General features: G+C 32.8%; 1 pseudogene; it reads right to left on the minus strand.

The window, feature by feature from the left end:
* Positions 1–20143: 20143 nt before the first annotated feature.
* Positions 20144–23744, minus strand: LOC119506886 (annotated as a pseudogene).
* Positions 23745–24146: the final 402 nt, after the last annotated feature.

Raw genomic sequence — 24146 nt, forward strand, 5'->3', positions numbered from 1 at the left:
TTGTGATTTTTCTTCTTTGTCTAGTGCTTTTGTGGCAGGCCATGTCCCTATCCTTCCATCTTTTTAGTTTTCAGCTTACTAGGGGACATTTTTAGGCCCCTTTTACTAAGCAGAAGCCAAATTCTCAATTTCTTTTCTACAGATTCCATCTTTAGCCCCACTTACTGGTTTATGTTTGCTTGTTTTGTTTACTTTGGTCTTAATTTCTGATCTGCATATATATATACACACACATACATACATATATATATATATATATATATATTTAAGCTAAATATTTTTTAAACTTTCTATTAGTAAATTTTATGTTATTAATATATATTTCCAGTTAGAAGAGGCATGTCAAAACAAGCAATTTGGAACCAACTCATCTGGAATACATTGCTTATTTTTTATTTATTTTGTATAATTGAGCAAAATCACATAGAAGTTAGAACTGAGTTAACATGTTGGAAATTGCCAATGATACCAATAGTTTGAAAACTTAACACAGCATGATGATTGGATGATTTGCTGAATGATATGGAAAATTTAAATATATCTACTTACAGAAAATGAAGCAAATCAGGAATATATTTTTTAATGAGAAGCATGGTGTGTGATACTCTGATTTTCCAATGTAAATTCTTATCTTAGGAGTATTTAGAATTTAGTATTATACTTTAATTAAGGTATAGATCTGCATAAAAATAAAATACATTCCATCATAATTAAAATAAGGCCAACTCAAGTTTATCAATGATAGATGTATATTCACTCTGAGGAAATAATATATTTTGGGTAAATACAGGGTGTACTAGAGATTATGTGAAGAATATGCAAATCAAGTCTCTTGGATAATTGGCATCTGTTTCAAATGGGCAACTTTTTTACAACTTTATTCAAATTAATTTGAGTTTTTTTGAATAGGAAGCAACATGAACACAGAATTTCTTTCACTTCGTAAAATGGTCTTTATTTTTTGGTATTAGTTCTTATTTATTAGGTTCTTACTATGGGTCAGGAATTTAGTTAAATGCTTTATATGTTACCTATTTTTATTTTTACAGCACTTGAGTAAATTAGATGTTTCTTATGACCCATTTTTGAGTTTAGAAAATTGAAAATTCAAATGGTGCCATGTAGGCCATTAAGTGGCCTGACTGAATTCAAAACTAGGCTCATAGCTACTGGCTATACTGTCTTCTTAATCACATTTAACAACCCTAATCCATGTCTCTTGAAACCTTTAAGCAGATACAGAATGATTCATCAATTTAAGAGAATCTTTCAAATGATTCTTCATATGTAAAGTAAATATGATTCATAAATTCTTTTTTCTGAGTGCTTAATTTCTAACAGTGAGCAACATAAAAGCAAGTCACATTGGGGCAGAAATGATTTTAAATCATCCTTTTACTAATGAGAACAAAATATCAAATGTATGCTATTGTACTCATTCTAATTATTTCTCAATATAGAAATTTAGAAATAATAAAAATTAAGAGAGAAAAATTCAAGTCCAGCCATGTTATTTCTTAAGGCTAAAGAATAATAATATAAGAAAAAATATGTATTTGTTCTTGAAGTTTCACATTGTATTGAAGTAAATTTCAGATGCATTATTGATAACATAGAAAGGTATAACTCTTGAAATATGCTTGCTGTAATGAGTAGAATGAAATAAACCAAAGAATGATTTAAAAATCTGCAATATGATTAAAAGCAACATTCATTAGCATGCTTACTTTGCATGTCAAAGGCAATGGTGTTTCTTATTTGCCTGCATCATATTTGTCTCTTCTCAGTTTATTTATAGCCTCAGTGAGGTGAGGAAAAATAAATAAATGAAATTAATTGAGTTGTATTTAATGCATAAGAATTAAACTTTTGGACAATCTGTATATTCTATTATGTAATGAAAAATATCATCTGTTCCAATGGTGGCAGTGAATTATTTTCCATATGGGACCTAAGGTTTAATGTGTTATTGCACACTTAGCAGTTTTGTTGAATATGTACAGTGTTGTTGCCAGAGCAAAGACCTCATCTTATTCTCACTAATTCAGAATCTACTAAGAAACCTATCACACAACTGCACTTAATAACTATGCATTGTATATTAATAAATCTTATGTTAAGTAAATTTTAAGCTGTTAGCATTTTATCAATGTAAACTGTTAATGAAAATAATGATAGTGATAAAGACAAAGAAGAGGAATTTTCTGAAAAACAGAATGAATTTCAATAGAGATTTTCACAAGATTAATCGTTGGATGATAATTATATATCAAATTAAAGATAAAGTGTTCTTTTAAATAACACCATGTCCTACATTAATTCAGGTATTTTCTGATGATGGTGTTTGGTAAGTAGTTCTTTAATATAAAGCTAACTATGTTATTCATAATGTGATCAAAACATCCTCGTGAGGGGGGGTACTACATTACTTCTATTTACAGATAAAGAAACTAAGTCAGATCTGGAATAAGTAATTTTCACTAGGTCACATCATTACTCTGTGATGAATTGGCATTTCAGTGTAGGTCAACTGCCTCCAAAGCCCACCTCTATTACCAATACTGCTAACTATTGACCGATTTATTTGGGGACTCTCTGAAGAGCATTCAGTGCTTGATTGAAGCTTATAAATACAAGTTAGTACAGAAGAAATGCTGTGCTTTTGACTGACTCAAAACTGCTAATCTCCTTAAAAACTCAGCTGACAAAAAAGGAGACTACTCTACATCAGTTACTGTATTCATGCAGCTAAAACTTTTCTATTACCACTGGAATAAAAATTATGTAGTACCACTTATACATGGCATCTGTTTTTATCTTCAAATATAATGAATAAGATTCAGTGCAGTTGAGAATCCTTATGTGTCTGACACTATTTACAATCTTTCAAAGAATGAGAACAACCATTGGCATATTTGATGAACATAATTTTAGAAGGCAGGCTACTCCATACCTATTGGTTGACACACACATATATAAATGTAATTAGAGAACATTTACACTGAAGGCAAAGAATAATACAGTTCTATGTAGTATGTGTTTTATCAGATTTTTAAATGGACAATACAAGTTATACCACTGGGTTAAACGAAAATTAGGAAAAGATTAAGATTCTTTTGACCCATTTCTGTTGACACTGAATTGGGCAAATTAAGCAGTAAAAGTTCTGTATAAAAATAAAGAGCTGCAGACAAGAGTTTCCCCCATGAGAAGCTTGTCACCATGATTCATTATTTATATACTTAAAAAGTAGGACAATGGAGTCTGGTTCCTGTCCCTTAGGTACTCGTTTTCTACTAAATGAACAACACACTCAGAGTTATCAGTTTATAATAAAATACTGGCTGAATTTTAGTATTTCCTCATTATATTCTAAGAGTTTTAATATGTCCCAAATCACTTATTTTATCAGATAAAATTGAAAATGGAGCTGTAATCTTCAATTCTTTTCTAAATTTGTCTTTATCCCTATCCGATTTTCAACATATTATTAGGAAAGCAAGGTAAGACTATAAAGGTTTAGAAAAGTTCTTTGGAAAATTAGAAAAAAAAAAAAAAAACAGTCAAAGAATCAGAGAATGAGGAAACATTGGAATTAGGAATTATTCATCCTAACAAAACAACTTATTCTTAAACACACCTGATGTTACCAAATTGTATAACAAAAACAAAACCATGTCTTATTCATATATTGATAGCATTGTATCCTTGTTCCCATTTTAAGATAATAACACTATATGGCTTTCCTAGATGAAGTAAAAAAGATATTTGAAATAACCTATAATATTTATACAAACATGAATTAATTTTACTTTTCCTAGAGCTCTGAATAGGAACTAAATGGATGTGTGAGAATTTGGATAAGGCAAGAGCCAGCTTAAGATGAGAATGAATAACAGGTAAAATTATGGATCCTAAGGGCTGATAGAGATAGTATCAAATTCAATTTATGCTCCAATTGTGTTCTAATTTCTTTATTTCTGAGGTGACTGGAATGTATAATTGCTTTCTTTTCTATTTGTTTGCTATGCTCTTCTCTCTATATAACCTTCTATTTACCAGGGATACACGCTCTCAGGAAATTTCAAAATTTCTGTATGCATGAATAGAAAGTAGGGCAGTAGAGGAGACTATAGAGGACATTATTCTTCTGTTGTTTTAAACAAGGGGAGAAAAGCACCTATGGAAAACCCTATGGTGGAGCTTCTGATACCTGACATTTAGAGGAGCAGGAGCTGAGATAATATTCACCTTCTCCCAGACACTGGATCCATCTCTAGACAATCTGTGCTCCAAGGAGGCTCTGTGTGGTCCTCCCATTCTGAAATCCACTTAGAGCTTCAAAAAGAGGAAGGATACTTGAAACAAGGTACAAAATGTTAGGAGAAATTTATGCTAAAAGAGATCTGAAAATATTGCATTATTTACTTTAGGATTCTATAGATATGGTCTGTCCTGTACAGTTGAATTTTTGAACACCAAATTATGAAATTACAAAATTATAAAAGAGGAATTTAGGGAATAATCATCTAATCTGTAACAATTTATAACATATTTCTTTGAATGTTGAGTTCTCCCATTCTCTACCAATAACAGTGGGTGAAGGATTGAAACAATCACATTTTTTTCCCTTTCACTTTCCTATATTTTCATTCTGTTGAAATTTATTTAAATTAATATTTAGAGCATTTTAGGGGAATACCATTTAAAGACAGCATGGCATGAAATGTTTGCATGTGCTACTTTTGGAATTGTTTAAAGAATGGTGGGTCATGTAATGTGAATGCAAATTGAATACTGTTATATTGAAATAGCATTTTTATTACCTTCTGCCTTGCTATTCTGATTCTCTCATCTTTCCCTCTCTTTCCCAGAAGTAGTCAGGTAAGGTCTTCCAATGTGAATCATTGAAACACTGATTCCCATTATTTATTTGTTATCATGTAAATGTAATTCTTCAGACACGTATTTACAGATCATTGTGAACCACCCAAGAATTTCAAGGAAAATCAAAGGAAACAAGCATTTATGTGTCACCTTCTCTGTGGTAGTCACTATGTTAGGCAAAAACACCTTGCACTAAAGGCACACAAATTTTAGGTGAAGATTAAAAAGTTAAAATTATTATTTAATATGATTAATATTACCTTAACATTTTGATAAAATATTAGTCATAAATACTATTATTATAATTCTGAAAAACTCTACTCCTCCACCCAAATGCTAACAATACTGCAAATATATTTTTAGACTTCATTTTAATTTGTCAGAGGGTAGCCTTTTTTTTTTTAATTTAATGAAATACTAGCATTTTAGTCCAGAATTTACTTGCTCATAGTTGACTTACTAGTTTGTATAGTCTTCTGAAATAAAGTTTTTAAAAATATGCTCACAGACTCCTCATCTTGATCATATTCTCATTATAACCTCTATCTCTGCTGAAACAATTGGGAGCACAGACTGCACCCTCCCCATAAGACCCAGGTCATGAGGTTAAGGTTATAATGAAATTACCATATGTTTGTGATATCACAAAGTAATTAACACTAAACCCACTGCTTCTCTCTCCAAGGATTTTCCCCAAGATAGCAATATTGAAATAAGCTGGACTCATGTCACACCAAGGTGAACAGTTTTCCATACTTATAAAAAGCTTCTAGGAAAAAAATATTTTTATAAAAGTAACTGATTTGCTATATTAAAGAAAACACACTGCTATTATTTGATTTTATTTGATTTGTTTAATAACAGAGTAGCGGCATGACCAAAAAATAACAAAGTTCTCAAGCCATTTTAATTTCTGTTTTATTTAGACAACAGTTTCAGAATGGCATTCTGGGCATTATTCCTTTCATAGGAATAGGATATCTCTAACTATGATATCAGTGTACATAAGTAGTATAATTCAGTCAAATAGCATTTTAAAATTCTCTCTGTCAATATGTTTAGTTAACGCTTAGTATTCTGTAATCCATGGCCCTTTATAGTAACAAAAGTTTAACCTAGTAAAAATGGCATCATTTTTCCTCTTTCTAATTTTCAACCGTTGGTTCCAAGATGAAAGATTCTAAAAAATCAAGACAATCATCCTGGGAACGATGTAGATTAGACCACAGCATGCCTGTTTCTGGGTTCCCAATTTCAGTATTTTACTGATCATTTTATTTGTCTCTCAAAACATATGTGCCAGTTTGGTTATATTGTGTTCCCAAGAAAAGCCAAGTTCTTTGATGCAATCTTGTGGGTGCAGACTTATTCGTATTTTGATTAGGTTGGAACCTTTTGATTGAGTGTTTACATGGAGATGTGACCCACCCAGCTGTGGGTGAGACCTTTTATTGCGTTATTTCCATGGAGGTGTGGACCCCGCCCATTCAGGGTAGGTCTTGAACTCATTGGAGTATTTAAGAGAGCTCAAGAGCCAGTACAGATGCTGTTGCTTGGAGACACTTGGAGATGCAGACAGAAGGATAGTCAGGAATGCTAAACTAAGAGATGAAGCCCAGAATGTGCCCCAGAGAAGCTAAGACAGGACCCCCAGATGCTTAGAGATGAACACTTTGGAAGAAAGAAGCAAGAAGGCACAGGGGCTGAGAGAGAGGAGTAAAGACAGAAGCCCAGAGACATTTGGGAGAAAGCCATTTTGAAACACAACCTGGGAGCAAAGGACTAGCAGGTGCCAGCCATGTGCCTTCCCAGCTAACAAAGGTGTTCTGGATGCCTTCGGCCATTTCTCAGTGAAGGTATCCTCTTGTTGATTCCTTAGTATGGACACTTTTATGGCCTTAGAACTGTAAATTTGTACCTGAATAAATCCCCTTTATAAAAGCCAATCCATTTCTGGTATTTTTCATAACAGCAACATTAGCAAACGAGAACAGAATAATTTTGTAAAATAAACTTTATTGATGAATAATTCATATACTATGAAATGTCCCTATTTAAAATTTAAATCACTGTAAATTTTAACATACTTATACACTCATGTATACACTCATATAATCCATCATGACTATCAAGATATAGAAACCATCACTCCAAAACCTTCCCTAGAGTCGCAACCCCATCAGTCACTGTCATCACTCCCCAGAGCACTGATTGCTGACTATATAGAAAAGGTATGCTTAATCTCATAAGGCTCAGTCAAATTTGTTTCCAAAGCATTAGTTTTGACAGCATTTTACACTTTACCAGCAATGGTGAGCTTTTCAGTCATTCAATGTCTTCCTCAACACTTGATATTGTCAATCTTTTATTTTTGGCTATTCATATGCCTGTATCTCATTGTGGTTTAAATATACATATCCCTAATGACTAATGATGTCAAGCTCCTTATGATGTGAATTTGGCCAAAATAAAATACACACAAACACACTTACACAGAAAACTTACTTTGCGAAGTATCTCTTCAAATATTTGTCCTTTGTAATAATTTTGACTTCTGCTTTGTAAGAGTTCTAGATATACATACTTTTCTACTATATGTATCATATGCTCCCACTACCCTTATATTTTATTTAAAAAGTCTAATATAACTTTTTTTCTTTAGTGATTAGTTCATTACATGTGCTGCCCATGAAATCTTTGCTTAGCCACCAAGGTCATGAAGAATTTCCCCTATGTATTTTTCCACTAGTTTATAGTTTCAGCTACAATTTTTAGGTCTATTATTTGATTTTTGGTTAATTTTTGTTTGAAGAGCTTTAGAGTCAAGGCCCTTTTTCTGTCCCAAATCAATAAGCCAGTTGTTACAGCCCAACTTGTTAAAAGATGATCATTTTTTTTGACTTACCTTGCAACCTTTGAACAAAATCAATTTACTGTATATATTGTGGGTCTATTCCAGTCCATCCTTATGTTTAACTTTATATGACCAATACATGGTTTTGATTACTTTAGCACTTCAGTAAATTTGGTATTGCCAAGTCCTCCAACTTTGGTTTTCCCTTTCAAAATTTTTTGGATTGTTATACATCCTTCAAATTTCCATATAAATTTTGGAATGTGCTTGTGAATTTCTACAAAAAGACTTCTGGATTTTTGCTTGATAAGATGTTAAATCTATGAATGAATTTGGGAAGAACTGACATATTTACAATATTGGTTTTTCTAATAGTATATCTCACCTATGTGGTTAGATGCTTTAAAATTTATCTCAACAAGATTTTACAGTTTTTGGTGGCTATATCTTACACATATTTTGTTAAATGTATCCCTAATTTTCTTTTCATGCTACTGTAAATAACATGTTCATATCAATTTCTGATTGTTATTGCTGATATATAAAAATACAATTGATACTTCTATGTTAAACTTGTATTTTGCAACTTTGCAAAATTCACTTAATAGTTTTAGTAATGTATTTGTAGATTTTTAGACATCTCTATATAATAATCACACTGTCTTCAAATGAAGATAGTTTTACTTCTTCCTTGTCAATCTGCATGTTTTTTTTTTTTTTTTCTTGCCTCATTGAATGAGCTAGGAGCTCCATATAATGTTGAAAATAAGTGAAGAGACTGGGATTCTTGTTTTATTTCTTACTTTAGGAAGGAACTGTTTAATCTTTCACCACTAAACAATATGCTACCTGTTGATTTTTCATAATTAGCCTACATCAAGTTGAAGGACTTTTTAATACTAATTTGATGAAAAGCTATCATAAATCATTGTTAAATTTAGTAAAATACTTTTTCCTGCATGTATTGAGATAATCATAGATTTCACATTTATTTTGTTAATGCATTGAAATACATGGATCTATTTTCAAATGCTAAGACACCTTTGCATACCTGAGAAAAACCTTAAATTTTAATTCTATATGGGTGGATTAATTGGATAGTGTTCTGTTAAGAGTATATTATACCTAAATTTAGGTTGTAAGGCAGTGGTTTCAACTGTGGATGATTTTGGACCCCAGGGTAAAATCTGAGGTTATATTTGCTTGTCATAATTAGAGAGAGATATGACTGGGATCTAGTGAGAAAAGTGAATGAATACTCACTAAACAGCCTACAATGCACATGACAGTCCCTAGAACAAAGAATTATCCAGTAAACAATGTCAATAATTCCAAGGTTGAGAAACCCTGCTTTTAAGGTAATAAGCATTCTAATAAAACAATAATAAAAAGCAGAATTATGATCACGAACCAAGGGAAAGAATAATCAAAAAAAAAAAAAATCTGACTTTCTGTGAATTAAAATATATAGGGGACAACAGAGCATAGATAGTACTTACTTTTACATGTGCAAAGATTGTAACATCAGGGAAAATCTTATTAAAATATATAGTCATGTGTACTAATGAAAAGAAAAATCTGCTTTACAAAGGGGAAATATGATACCTTCCATGATTATCACTGAATTATATTTGAAGAACTGAATTAAACAAAACAAAATACAGATAATCTTGAGGGGACAAAGTTATGGTTTACTAATGTTTATACTTGTTAGTGTTTTATTCTAACATTTAAAAATCTGAGGAACATAAGCCTGTCATAATTACACAGAAAAATACTTGATTTTTTTTTTTAAGAATACCAGTCATCTGAAAAAAAAAACTTGGTCTTTTAATGCAATATTTCATTGTTTGTAAATTATTGATATCAGTATCTGCAACTATATTAAAACAATTTTCTAAGTTTCTAGTACTTGGTTATACACAGGATAGAATAAATGATTAAAGAATACTCATATGGAAAATTAAAACTCTTAAAATATGATGTTTCAAAAAGAGAAAGTCACCACTTACACAGATATAAACAAGCATATGTCAAAGATTTTATTCAACTTATTAAGACATTGAAATATTATGACTGGTTCAAAGAAGATTTGAGAAAATAGTTATATATTGATAATTTTTAAAAAGTTAAATATTTGTAGTTCTCTATTGAATCAGACGGAAATTATTTGGATTTCTACTGAACAATAATCTACAAATTGAAAAGTAACTGCTAAATCTGGAATATTTAATCAATAGTAAATAATGAGATGAAGTAAGTATACACTCCTAAATAATCATTGGTCACTTTTGACCTCACACAATATTGAAAAACCTGGTTACCACCTTTTAAACACATTTCTAAGTTTTGGAAATATTTCCTGACAATAATATATTGAGTGTTGAATAGAATTTCAGCTACTTAATATAAAAGACAACACAAATAAAATCATATGAATCTGAAAATATGTAATTTTGTCATTGAACAGTTTGTGAAACTATTGAATGCATCTAAATTGTATTATTAATCATTACTATAGCTGAGATAATATTTTCAAATATTTGTCAAAAGTGATTTCCCTGTCTTGTAACTTTTGACCTTTCCCCCTTCAAGAAACTAAGATTTGTCTACTGTACTAATTTATCAACAGATTTAACAAATGGAGAAAGAAAACTATCTAGGTAGTTTGTAAATTATTTAAAATTACATCTTAACCAATAAGAGACTGGTTATCACCCCCAAAATTCTGCAAAATTTAAATGAATAAATAGACCATGCTGCAAGTAATATCTCTACCCATACACTTGTACAGGCTTATTTAGTTAAACAGTATAAAGAATACTTGGCATCTTCCATTTTAACATCAATAACTATAGGATACCTAATTCACATCAGTTGTCTAAACTGCCCCAATGTAATCTAATATTGGGGGATTTTGTGTTGTAGAAAAACAGCAGAAAAAGTCTGACCCTTTTTAATCTTACAGGGAGAAAGAGAAAATAAACCTTATCCTGTACAAGCAGTGAAATAAAAAGGAATTGACTGTGGATACAATTTTTTTAAACTAAAATATCATCCATATTCAAATTATCAAAATTGGAAAATTAAACCTACTAAAGATCTTAAACTTAAGATTTTTCAGAAAAATTTCCCTAAGCAGAAACACCTATAAAAGTTTCCTGCTGATCCAAGATCAGCAAAAAGAAGCAAGATTCTCCTAAATTCCTGGAAAAACTGTCACATGTTACTTTGCATATTTAATCACTTTTGTCTTATTTTTTCTGTTTATGACATTAACTGTCATATCCCCTTAATGATAATAACTTTCCTGGGTTTCTGCTTTAAATAAGTTTTTTCAGCTCTCTAAATCTATAATTTAGCTTTCCTGAATAATTGCTGGTACAGCCAATTTGAAGGGTTATGGGATATATAACCCCATGCTGACTCTTGAAAAAACTCAAATAATGACAAAACCTGTAATTAATGCTACTAAAATGAATTTTATTCAAGAATATTCTAATCAACAGAAGTGTTAGATTGATATTTATTGATGAATATTCATGACATCATCTATAATTATCCAGATTAACTAGATCTTAACAATACCAATTGTATCTTAGCTGTAATTGTTATTCAGGTTGTTTCCTTTATGGTAAAACTACAAATACATATGCCTGAAAGTTGAAAATGTGTTAGTTTCTTAATATTTTAGGAGTTTATATATGCATAATATATATATATTTTTTGAAACCAAAAGTTGATAGTGATATTTATCACTTTAATGGGAAATGTGTGTTTGTATTTGATGCACAATGCTTGGTTCTGGCTCAGAGAAGCATAAACAGGTTCATTTTTGATTGAAATAAATTGATTTCTGTGTCTGCTCTTGAGACCTAATAAGAAAAAAGCTGTATACAAATGTAAGAAGTTAGAAACAGTAGCAAAATGTTTTGCTTTCCTATGATGACAGGATTCTTCTTTTTTTACAGAAAGCCCTAACTTATCTATGGGAAGATCGGGAAACTCATCTTTAGTGCACAATAAGACTGAAGCTCACATTTTTTCTCTCTTCTCTCAGAGGAAGTTTTCAAATAGAGTAGAAGTTTCGGAGAAAAGATTTCTCATGTAGCCATGCACTTATGTTAAAATGAAGTGAAAATACTGTTCTGTCTTGTACAAGTTCTCCCAGATAATTCTAAGATTTGAAACACACTGATACTCTTCTGCACTTGCAAGCCCAAGCATCAGTGGAAGTATATAAAGAGTTGGATCTTCAAGATAATTTTTCCAAATATCTTTTCCTTTTAAATCCAAGACTCTTGTCATAAAAATTTCTATAGGTTCTCATAGAGACTTATATAACTAACTTGTTAAATAAAATATCTTCTAATTGGGCTGGTTTCTCTCTCCACATGTTCTTCATCTTCAAAGCACTCAGGAAAATATGGCTTATTTTTCTTGAAACTACTCCTACACTTCACCTTTCAACTCAAACCCTTGTTAAGAGTTCTGATGAACTGTGGGTTTCCTGTTCTGCAGATGGCAGGAGACGTTTGTTCTCTTGATTGATTCAGGTTTTCACACAATTTTACACATTCTTGAGGGAAATAGTTCTTCTGGTAATTTTAATCATTTTATAGCAATATCCAGAAATATTTTCTTTTCTACCCTTAGAGTTTTTGACACTAGCCTCACACTGTGAAAGAAGCATTATATTTGATAGTGCCAGGAGTTTCATTTCTGATAACAGGGGCAAACATCATTATAGATGCAAAGAGTAATTCCGAGGCAGATATTTTGTTTACATTAAACATATCTTGGTTTCTGCTTGTTTCAGACATGTATTTGTTGCAGAAAAAGATGCATTGAATTTTATCACCATTTACAAATCTTGCAACTGCTACAGCATGACATTTATAGTGAAATCTGTTGACTAAACAACCTGGATTGAGAAGCTATTGTTTTCAGTTTTTTACATGAAAACTCTTTAGTATCAGGTGACATGCCATCAATACACTGATGTATCTTACTGTTTAAGAATGGAAATTCTTAAGTTTCTCATTTTGCGTATTGTCTCAGCATTTTTTCCCTACATGCATGAATTGCTATATTTTCAACACCTGTGTCTTTTCCTTTTCTGGAAATTATCCTCTGTGCTTAAAAAATTTGTTTCATGAGTATTTTCACTGACTGTCCCTATTTTTGTAAATTCAGTTTTATTGAGATATATTCACATACCATACAGTCATCCACAGTGTACAATCAGTTGTTCACAGTATCATCATAGAGTTGTGCATTCATCACCACAGTCAATTGGTGACCTTTTCATTACTCCAGAAAAATAAAAAAATAAAAATACAAGTAAAAAAGAACACCCAAAACATCCCATTCCCCAATACGACCTCCCCCCATTATTCATTTAACTTTCATCCTCATTTTTCTACTTATCTGTCCATACACTGGATAAAAGGAATGTGAGCCACAAGTTTTTCATAATCACACGGTCACACACTATAAGCTATATAGTTATACAATCATCTTCAAGAATCAAGGTTACTGGATTGCAGTTCAATAGTTTCAGGTATTTCCTTCTAGCTATTCCATAGCTAAAAACTAAAATGCATAAGAACACACACACACACACACACACACACATATATATAAATATATATATAAATTGAGTTAGAATTTTGCTTGCCCTTTTTGGTTGATACTCAAGTTCAAACTACTTTTATTCTTTTTTCTATTTTAACCTACATACTTCTTTTTTACAACAGACCTGTAGAGTTGTTCTTAAGACTGCTCTTCCAATTCAGAATATGAAATTTTAAGAGAACAAAGATAATATTAAAACTAGAAAGAGTTTTCATATCTTTAGGTAAGTTTATTTTGAGACCCAGAGAAGCACAGTGGAAGGACAAGACCAAGGAAAAAGTTTGCATAACTGTGCTATTTCCATTATAACATACTTTACTATGTTTATATTTTTCTGTATATGTTACACCCAGACACCCAGACACACAGACAGACACGCAGACACACAAACACACACACATCAGATGGTAATGTATATGAAATTTTTCATTTCTGCATATTATATCTTCACTTTTCACATAAGAATCCTTTATAACCCTTACTTAATCATATCCTTTAAATTAAATGTACCTTGATCTACAATAATATTTCTATCTCTATTTTTGTCCATTTCTTTATTAACATATATTGCCCTGTAATAAGAATCTTTGTAAAAACTTTATTTTCAATCAGTTCCTTTATAGATATCTAGATGAGCATTTTCCTAGTAAAACTTTTCTATTAAACAGCTTTATGAAAATATAATTCACATACAATAAAATTCACCCATTTGAAGTGTACCACTCAAACCTATATATTATATTCACAGAATTGTGTGACCATTATCACAATCAAGTTTAGAACCCACATGCCCACTATCAGTCATTCCCAATTCACCCCTGTAGCCCTAGTTCTAGGCAAACCTTAATCGACTTTCTGTCTCTATAGATTTGTTTATTATTGAATTTCATATACATGTAATCATTCAATATGTGGTTTGTGTGATTAGTTTCTTTCACTTAGCACAATGCTTTCAAGGTTCATACATGTTGTAGCATGTACAACTGCTTCATTCCTTTTTATTGTTTAATGATATTCCATTGTATGGATTTCACACATTTTATTTATCTATTCTTCAATTGACACATATGGAGTTTCCTTGAGAATGAGACCCTCCTATGAGGTCTTTAGATTCTGTGCTTTTCCTATCCTGTCCAGCAGATGATGCTTGCCATCCTGCAGCTCCCACAGCAGTGTAAGGAAGTGTGGAGCCTTTAGTTCTCCTGGTGGCCCTGACACTGTTGGGGCATGGCTGACTGAAATTGGTTTCTGAATTCCAGCCCCGAAGTTCCCCGAAGGCAGGTTGCCACTTGTGCTGCCTCCCTTTTCTTGGGGAAGTTCTGGACTTTAGCAAATTGTCTCCCCCACTAGACATATTGCTTTGTCTGTCAGAGCTATCTTAGCTCGGCTCTTGCCTTGGCCTAAATTGCAATTCTTCAAGACTTTCTGTAATGGGCTACTTAGAATAGTTATTTTTAAGAAAAGAGAAAAAGATTGAAAAAGAAAAAAAAAAAAAAAAGACCCAGTATAGACTAAAGAAAAATGCTTTAATTCCATCCTTGCAGTTCTGATGGGCTATCAAAATGCAAAAAGACAAGGAGTTGGACAGCAATTGAGGAGCAAAGAAGAAACCAGAAAAACCAGCTCTTCAGAGAAGGGCCCTGGCCCCCTGGGTATGCATATGTGCCTGATTCTATTTGAGCCCAGCCTTCTCCATATTATGTTCACCCCCAACTCCAATAGTCTCTTTGTCTTAGTTTTGTTTGTTTGCTTATTTGTTTGCTGTTTTTGCTAGCTCTATCTCCTCTCTGCCAGGCTGACTGTTCCCAGATTGTCCAGCGTCTGGTCTCAGTTTATCTGTGGTGGGAGGGTTTGTTCAGCAGTCTGAGTTTGTTAATCAGTTCTGCAACTGCAGTTCTCCTTCCTGGTTCCCAGCACAAACAGCCCCTCCTCCCTTGGGAAACCAGCAGCAAAAGAGTCTATTGTGCCTGGCAGGGAGGGGTGCTGGCTCCATGGCCATGAGAATTTAAAGATTTTGCTGGCCTCAGCTGCTCCATGCACTCGTGACTATTGTATGACATATCCAAAACTCAGATTCCTCTGCAGTGTCCATTCCACCCAGTTCCTAGCTATCTGTCAGCTGCCCCAGAGGAGTAACTAAAATGCATGCTTCACCACTCCATCATCTTTCTCCACCCCCCCCTTTGCCTGTTTTTTAATTGTGTTGTCTTTTCATTAGTGAATTTTAAGTGCTTTTTATATATTGTGATTACAAGCCCTTATCATAGAATTGATTTTCAATTGTTTTCTCTCATTCTTTGGGTTGTCTTTACACTTTTTTGATGTCATTTGCAAGGCAAAATGTTTTAATGTTGATGAAGTCCAAATTATGTTTTTATTCTTTTGTTCCTTGTGCTTTAGGTGTTGAATTTAAAGAAAGATTTGCTTAGCCAAATGTCACAGAGATTTACTTCGATATTTTCTTCTGTTTTATAGTTTATAGTTTTATCTTTTACATTAGGTCTGTAATTGTTTAATTTTTGTATGTGGTGTAAGAAATGGTCTGATTGCATTCACTTAACATATTTGTTAATTTGTTAATGTTGATTTTCTCTATTGTTTTTCTGTTTCTATTTAATTTATTTCTGCAGTAATCTTTATTATTTCTTTCCTTTTGATTGCTTTAGCTTTATTTTGATCATCTTTGTCCAGTGTCTTACAGTAGACAAATTTTGGTTACTGATTTTATTTTATTTTATTTTTTAAAAAAAGACAATTATATCTATGAATTTTCCTTTAAGTACTGCTTTAGCTGCATCTCATAAGTTTTGATATGCTGTGCTTTTGTTTTCATTCTTCTCAAAAGATTTTCTAATTTCCTTTGTGTTGTCTTCTTTGCCACAGTTGTTATCTCAGAGTGTGTTGTTTAGTTCCTACATTTTTGTGAATTTCCCAGATTCTTTCTGTTACTGATTTCTAATTTTATTTATTTTATTTATGATTGGTGACATCAATCATTTTAAATGTGTTGAGGCTCATTTTATGACCTAGCATATTGTCTATCCTGGAAATGTACCAAATGTACTTATGAACAATGTATTCTTCTGTTGTCAGATGAAGTGTTGTGTAGATGTCTCTGAGGTCAAGTTGTTTATAAGGTTGACCAAGTCTTCTATAGTCTATTGATCTTCTCCCTAGATATTATATCTAGTATGAATAGTGGAGTATTGAAATCCCAGACTATCACTCTGAAATGCCTATTTCTTTCTTTACTTCTACCAGTTTTGACATCCCATATTTGGGGCTGTGCTGGCAGTTGAATATATGTTTATAATTATTATATCTTTCTAATAGATTTACTATTTTATAATTATAAAACTTATAAAATGGCCCTCTTTATCTAGAGTAACATCTTTTTCCTTTTAAAATCTATTTTATCAGATATTGTAATAGTTGCTCCATCTCTGCCATGGGCATAGTTTGTGTGGTGTATCTTTTACTTTCAACTTATTTGTGTCTTTGAATCAAATATGCATTTCCTATACACAGCATATATCTGAAACTTTTATCCATTCTGTCAGTTTCTTTGATTGGATTAGGTAATCCATTCACATTTAATTCTATTATTGATAGTCAGATTTTCCAGCTGCCATTTTTATTTTTGTTTTCTATATATTCCATGTCTTCTTTTCCTTTGTTCCTCAATTACTGTTTTGTTTTGTACTCAGTGTATATTTTCTATTGTAAAGTATAATTTCTTTAATGAATTTTTCCCTATTTTTTTTAGCTATTTTCCAAGTGTATACTCAAGGACTTACAATGTACGTCTTAAGTTACCTGAGTCTACTTCTGATATATACTACTTAATTCCAGTGAGATACAGAATGCTATTCCTTCATAATTCTATTGCCTTTTCTCTCTCTGTTTTTTGACTCTTAGTGGTATATATATATATATATTATATTCATCAATGCCACTGACCCAACAATTCATTGTTATAATTATTGCTTTGTGTAATTTTATATCTTTTAAAAATATTTAGTGAAGAATGGATAGCAAGTATATATTTATAGTTTTTTAATTAGCTGTCTTATCATTCCTGGTTCCCTTCATTTGTTACAATAGTTTTGAGTTATGATACCATATCATTTTGTTACTCAAAACAGCTTTGCTCCGACATACCTCTTTGAACTATTATTCTCAAATACATAATATTTCTTTACATAATAGGCACAATAAAATTATATGCATATGGTTTTATATAATTGCTTTTTAAATCAGTTAAGAGAAAAAAGAAAAATAAGTATTTGATTACACTCTCTATTATAATCACCTACAAAATGTCCTTCAATTGCACTTTTTGTTTTTCATGTGGATTTTTTTATTAGGACCTTTGTAAGTTTACAGAAAAATCAAGCTGAAAGTACTGAGTTCCCATATACCCCAATATACACACACAGTTTTCCCAGTTATTACCATTTTACATGAGTGTGGTAACTTTATTACAATTGATGAACCAATATTATTAAGTATATTATTATTAAGTATAGTCCATAGTTTACATTAGGGTTCTCTCTTTATATTGCACAGTTTATGTTTTTGTTTTTGTTTTTGTTGTTTAACCTTTAGTCTGGTGACATATATACAACCTAAAATTCCCCACTTTTAAGTATAAAATTAAGTGGCATTAATTACATTTACAGTGTTGTACTACCATCATCAGCATCCATTGCTGAAATTTTTCCATCACACCAAACAGGCATTCAGTACAAATTAATCTTTAACTCCTCATTCTCTACTCCCACCCATGTACTGGGAATCTGCATTCTAATTTCTCACTCTATGAATTTGCATATTCTAATTATTTCATATTAGTGATACATTTGTCTTTTTGTTTCTGGCTTATTTCACTCAACATGATTTCTACAAGGTTTATCCATGTTGTAGCATGAAATAGAACTTTATTCTTTTTACAGCTGAATAATATTCCATTTTATGTACAGATCATATTTTGTTTATCCATTCATCCATTGATGAACAGTTGGCTTGCTTTAACCATTTGACTATTATGAATGATGCTGCTGTGAGCATCAATGTGCAGATATCTGTTTGAGTCTCTTTTCAATTGTTTTAGGTATATAACTAGAAGTGGGATTGTTGTTCATACAGTAATTCTATACTTAGCTTTCTAAAGAATCACCAAACTGTTTTCCACAGTGATGTACCATTTTACATTCCCACAAACAATGTATGAAAGTTCCTATTTCTCCACATCCTCATTAATATTTGTTATTTTCTGTTGTTATTTTTAAATAGTAGCCATTCTAGGGGGTGTGAATTGGTATTTCATTGTGGTTTAGATTTGCATTTCCCTAATGGTTATTGATGTTGAGCATCTTTTCATGTGCTTATTGGTCATTTGTATATTTTCTCTGGAGAAATATCTATTCAAGTCCTTGCCCATATTTTAACTGGGAGGATGTCTTTCTGCTGTTGAGTTGTAGAAGCTATTTATATAGTCTGCATATTAAAACCTTATTAGATATAATTTCCAAATATTACTCCCATTCTGTAGGCTGTCTTTTCACTTTCTTGATAATTTCCTTTGATGTATAAAATTTTTTTAATTTTATGACATCCAGTTTATCTATTTTTTCTTTTGTCAGTCATGCTTTTGGTTTAATCTAGGAATCCATTGCCTAATACAGGCTCCTGTAGATGTTCTCCTAGGTTTTCTTCAAGGAGTTTCATAGTTGTAGTTCTTGTATTTCGATCTTCAATCCATTTTGAGTTAACCGTTATAGATGTGTGAAGTTAAAAGTCCACTTTCATGTTTTGCATGTAGATACCCAGTTTTCTGAGCCCTGTGGATGAGGAGACTATTCTGTCCTCCGTTGAGTGGATTTTATACCCTTGTCAAAAATCCATTGGCCATAAAAGTGAAAGTTTATTTCTGAGCTCTAAATTCTACTCCACTGGTCTATATGTCTGTCCTTATGCCAGTACTACACTGTTTTGATTACTGAAGCTTTGTAATAAGTTTTAAAACCAGAAAGTATTGAGTCCTCCAACTGCTTTCTTATTTTTCAAGATGTTTTTAGCTATTTGGGGCCCTGTATCTTACTATATGAATTTGAAGATTAGCTTTTCCATTTCTTTAAAGAAAGCTGTTTGAATTTTGATTGGACTTTTTTGAATCTGGAAATCCCTTTGAGTAGAATTTACATCTTAACACTATTTAGTCTTCTAATTTTTGAATACAGAATATCCTTTCATTTACTTAGATGTTCTTTAATTTTTTCAGCAATATTTTGTAGTTCTCTGTGTACCAGTCACTTGTACCTTTGCTTAAACTTATCCCTAGATATTTGTGTCTTTTAGCTGCCATTTGTAAATGGATCTTTCCTCTTGGTTTCCTTTTCAGGTTTTTCATTACTAATGTATAGAATCACCACTGATTCTTGTGTGCTTATAGTGTACCCTACCACTTTGATGGATTCATTTATTAGCTCTAGTTGTTTTGTTGTGGGGCTTTCAGGATTTTCTCCATATAAATGATGTCATCTGCAAATAAGGAAATTTTACTTCTTTTCTAGTATGGTTTCCTTTTATTTTTCTTGGCTAATTGCCCTGACTGGATCTTACCATACAATGTGATGAAAGTGGTCATCTTTCACTTGTTCCTGATTTTAATGGAAAACTTTCACTTTTTCACCATGGGGTCTTTCATATACAGCCTTTATCAAGGTGAAGAAGTTTATTCTATTATTAGTTTTGTGAGTGTTTTTAACATTTTGATGCTCAGGTTGCTTTTATATTTCTGAGAGGAATTATATATACTTCTTTATTCTTTTCATCTTCATTTTGAATAATTGTTGTAGTCATTTTGGCATCTTGTGCTGCTACTACTGCTTGGTTGCTGTATTCTTTATTTCCTTTTTCTTACTGAATCTTGATTTTCTATAAAGCTCTCAGGTATGTTCTATCTTTTATTTCCTCCAGAATCTCATTCAGTAGAACCAGAAGATCTTTTGCAAGATAGCTACTGAGTTCTAAAGACTGTTACTGCAAAGAAGAGGCTAGGCCTGCTTATAATTGTGCCCAAGTATCTCCTCCTGAATGCCTCTTTGTTGCTCAGATGTGGCCCTCTCTCTCTAGCTAAGTCAACTTGATAGATGAAATCACTGCCCTTTCCCCTACAAGGGTTCTGACACCCAGGGGTGTAAATCCCCCTGGCAATGTGGAATATGACTCCAAGGAGGAATCTGGAGCCGGCATTGTGGGACGGAGAACATCTTGACCAAAAGGGGGATGTGAAAGGAAATGACATAAGTTTCCATGGCTGAGAGATTTCAAAAGAAGCCAAAAGGTCACTCTGTTGGGCACTCTTATGCACAATATAGATAACCCTTTTTAGGTTCTAATGACTTGGAATAGCTAGCAGTAAATACCTGAAACTATCAAACTACAACCCAGAATCCATGAATCTTGAAGAGGATTGTATAAAAATGTAGCTTTTGAGGGGTGACAATATGATTGGGAAAGCCATATGGATCACACTCCTCTTTGTCTGGTGTATAGATGGATAAGTAGAAAAACGGGGGCAAAAAAAAAAAAAAAAAAAAAAGCACCCAGTGATCTCTTTTACTTTAATCGTTCTTTTTCACTTTAATTTTTATTCTTATTACTTTTGTGTGTGTGGTAATGAAAATGTTCAAAAATTAATTTTGGTGATGGATACACAACTATATGGCGGTACTGTGAACAACTGATTATATGCTTTGTGTGGCTGCATGGTATGTGAATATATCTCAATAAAATTGAATTATTAAAAAAAGATAGCTACTGAGTTCTAAAGAACTCAAAGCTTTTGTATAGACTCAAATTTCTGGTGAAGAGGGACTTGTTAAGATCTCATTGCAAATTTTTATAGCCAAATTGTCATGTACTGTTAAGACCTGATAATCTTGGGAATTCCTGGCCTAAGGATTTAATTCATTTGGTTGTGTCAAATCTATAAGCAACTTAGCAACATTAGTGATATCAATTTCAGCTAAAGGAGAAGATACAGGGACACTGACCAGTGTTTGCTTAATTGTAAGAAAAGCTTCCTCAAAGCACTTCTGATTAGTCCTGCTTGTGTAAGAATACCCCAAGGCAATGTCAAAGTCAACTATCCTCTTCAGTCACAGGACTGCATCATAACAAAATAAGATGAGAAGGAATCCTGCTGCTGACCATTATTCCAAGAACACCAGCTTGGCTAGTCCTTCTGCAGTTCCTGTCCTGACTTCAGACATCTTGCTATCCCAGAAATGAGAAAGGAGCTTCAGAACAATCTTAGCTGTAGCAGTCTCTTCTTAGCTTCTTTTGACTCTTGCTCAGCATTGCTGTTTATTTCTGCACCTTCACTTTGAGGGGCCTTAATTTTTTTAGTTTTAAATGGTTCAATTCAAAATGTCATCAACTGGTCAAAGATTGCCTTTAAAGAACTAATTTTTACTGTCATCATCAATTTGCAAAACCTGCAATAGTAAAATGAAGTGTTTATTTGCAAAATCCTGGTTTTGTAGTTGACAGCATCCTAAGCATAAAACAGTCACATTTCTTACTATCGGATGAACACTTATTATTCCACGGAAAATCGAAGATTAAATGACCCCATTCATGGTTGCATGTGTACCTGTTGAAATAGACATTTGCTTCAAAAGTTCATAGCACAAAATAACACTTTTGTAGTGTTTCAGAATCATTCAGCTCTATGTGGACTTCTTTAATTTCAAATTGCTCTGTCTTTTTCATTAGGTTTATTTTGGCAATGTCTAATGCTTTTATTTCTTCTTTTAACTCTGATGTCTGATTAAAATCCTGTAAGGTAATGCAATTTTCCAAAGCTTCTTTTGCCTCAATAAGTTTAACTTTATTTCAGCCATCTTCAGTTCTTTCTTTCTTGCTTCAGGAGAATTATCAACAACAACAGTAACAACTGGTGCCGGAATCTCTGAGATAATTTCTGTAACAATTTGTGTCCTCTTATTATAGTGTATAATGATATGGAGTAGTCTCTCAACAAGAAAAGAAGTGAGGGAAATTGGGGTTGTTTGTAGAGAAGAGTTTCCTGTAAGATAGCCAGCAGTTGTTTACTTCCTCCTTCTTCATTAGTATCCAAAAATTTGATGATTAGGATCAATTGTTGACCTATGAACTCTTTTGTCATCAAATTTCCAATATAGGAAAAATCACTTCTCTATTCATCATTAACAACCAGAATGCTCTGAATATATCTCAGTAAATATTCTGTATATGCTACTGGCTCTGGCAAAATCCACTCTAAAAGTTCTTCACCTTCATCTCCTTTCAATTTCAAATATTCACAAAGGGCATGCCAATACAAAACAATTTCAGGGGTTAATGTTTCCACTGGAATCAATTTCTTGCCATTATTGTTTTTACAGACTCCCACAAGTTCATTAAGAGGTGTCACTGACAATAAAGCATTGAGAACTGAGACTGCCACTTCAGAAGAATTTTCCGCATCCAACGAATATAGCAACTCTGATATTTCCTTCAGTGGAACATAACCAGCCTTGGAGAAGATGATTTTCATTGCTTGTTTCACAGCATCTGATCTGTCATTAAGACCTTGTTGGAGGAGCATTATTCTGAGTGATGGACATAGTTCTCATATGAACATTTTCAGCTAAAACCTGATAAGTCAGCTTTCTGACAGCCTCTTTCACACTTTTGATGTGCCCTATAATTTTTGGCAAAGTCTTTGCTGATGCTGCAATACATGATAACACTGCCCTCCTAACTTCTGGATTTGAATCATTTTCTACCAAAGTAGCATATGCATTAACCACTGGGCAGTCATCATCTTTGGGATCCTGAAGTCATGAAAGAGCCAGAACTGCCTGAATCCTCACATTTGGAATTTTATTTTTCAGTCTAATAAGCATGGCTTCATTAATTTTATCAGACAAATCATCATAAATCTGGGCATTTCCTGGCATACTCCTCAAGAGCTGGTTTATGAGCTGGCACACTCTAAATCTGACCACATTGCTGTTTGCTTCATGAGACTTTTAAGCGGAAAGTAAATAAAATAATTTAAAATACCACCATCTTCCTCTTGATCATCTTCAGTCTCTGATTGATGAAATGAAGTAACAAGCTTTACTATTACACTCTCCACAGCTGGTTCATGTTTATAAACCACCATAGCATATATAAAGTAATGAATGAACTCCTCATGAAAAACTGTTTTATTATCCACTGTATCATCAGTGCAGCTCAGCGCCACCACTGGCTTTGCCTAGTTCTGGTGTGGCTGCTGGGCCAACTGAAAGGCCTCCTTGATCAACAGCAGCTTTTCCTGGGCTCCCATGGTGCCGGGACCCGGCCGAGACCAGCCCTGCCGTGCTCTGCTACCCCTGGCCCACTGGCCCACTGGCCCACCACCCGAAGTGGAGTTGCCTCTCAGCCTTGGCTAGCTGGCCTCGCAGGACCTCGAGTCAACTGCTGAGAACACTCGAGGTGATAGCTGGATAAGTAGAAACTATTCAATGTAATTCTTTAGCTGGAAAATGGTTAGTATAGTCTTCAAGAACCAATAAAAACTGTTTATTAAGATCACTTCACTCAAGCAGCTTGGAGTTATTCTGACCATGAAAAGCCCTTGTTAAAATAACTTGCTGTTGCTTTAATCTCAACAGCAAAAATTTATTCTCTGCTCCCAGGAACTTTCACGGCGTTGCCTGCAGTAGGATATAAGGGATGTGACCATATG

The sequence above is a fragment of the Choloepus didactylus genome, chromosome 12 (assembly GCF_015220235.1).
Source record: "Choloepus didactylus isolate mChoDid1 chromosome 12, mChoDid1.pri, whole genome shotgun sequence".
In the NCBI taxonomy this organism is placed as follows: domain Eukaryota; kingdom Metazoa; phylum Chordata; class Mammalia; order Pilosa; family Megalonychidae; genus Choloepus; species Choloepus didactylus.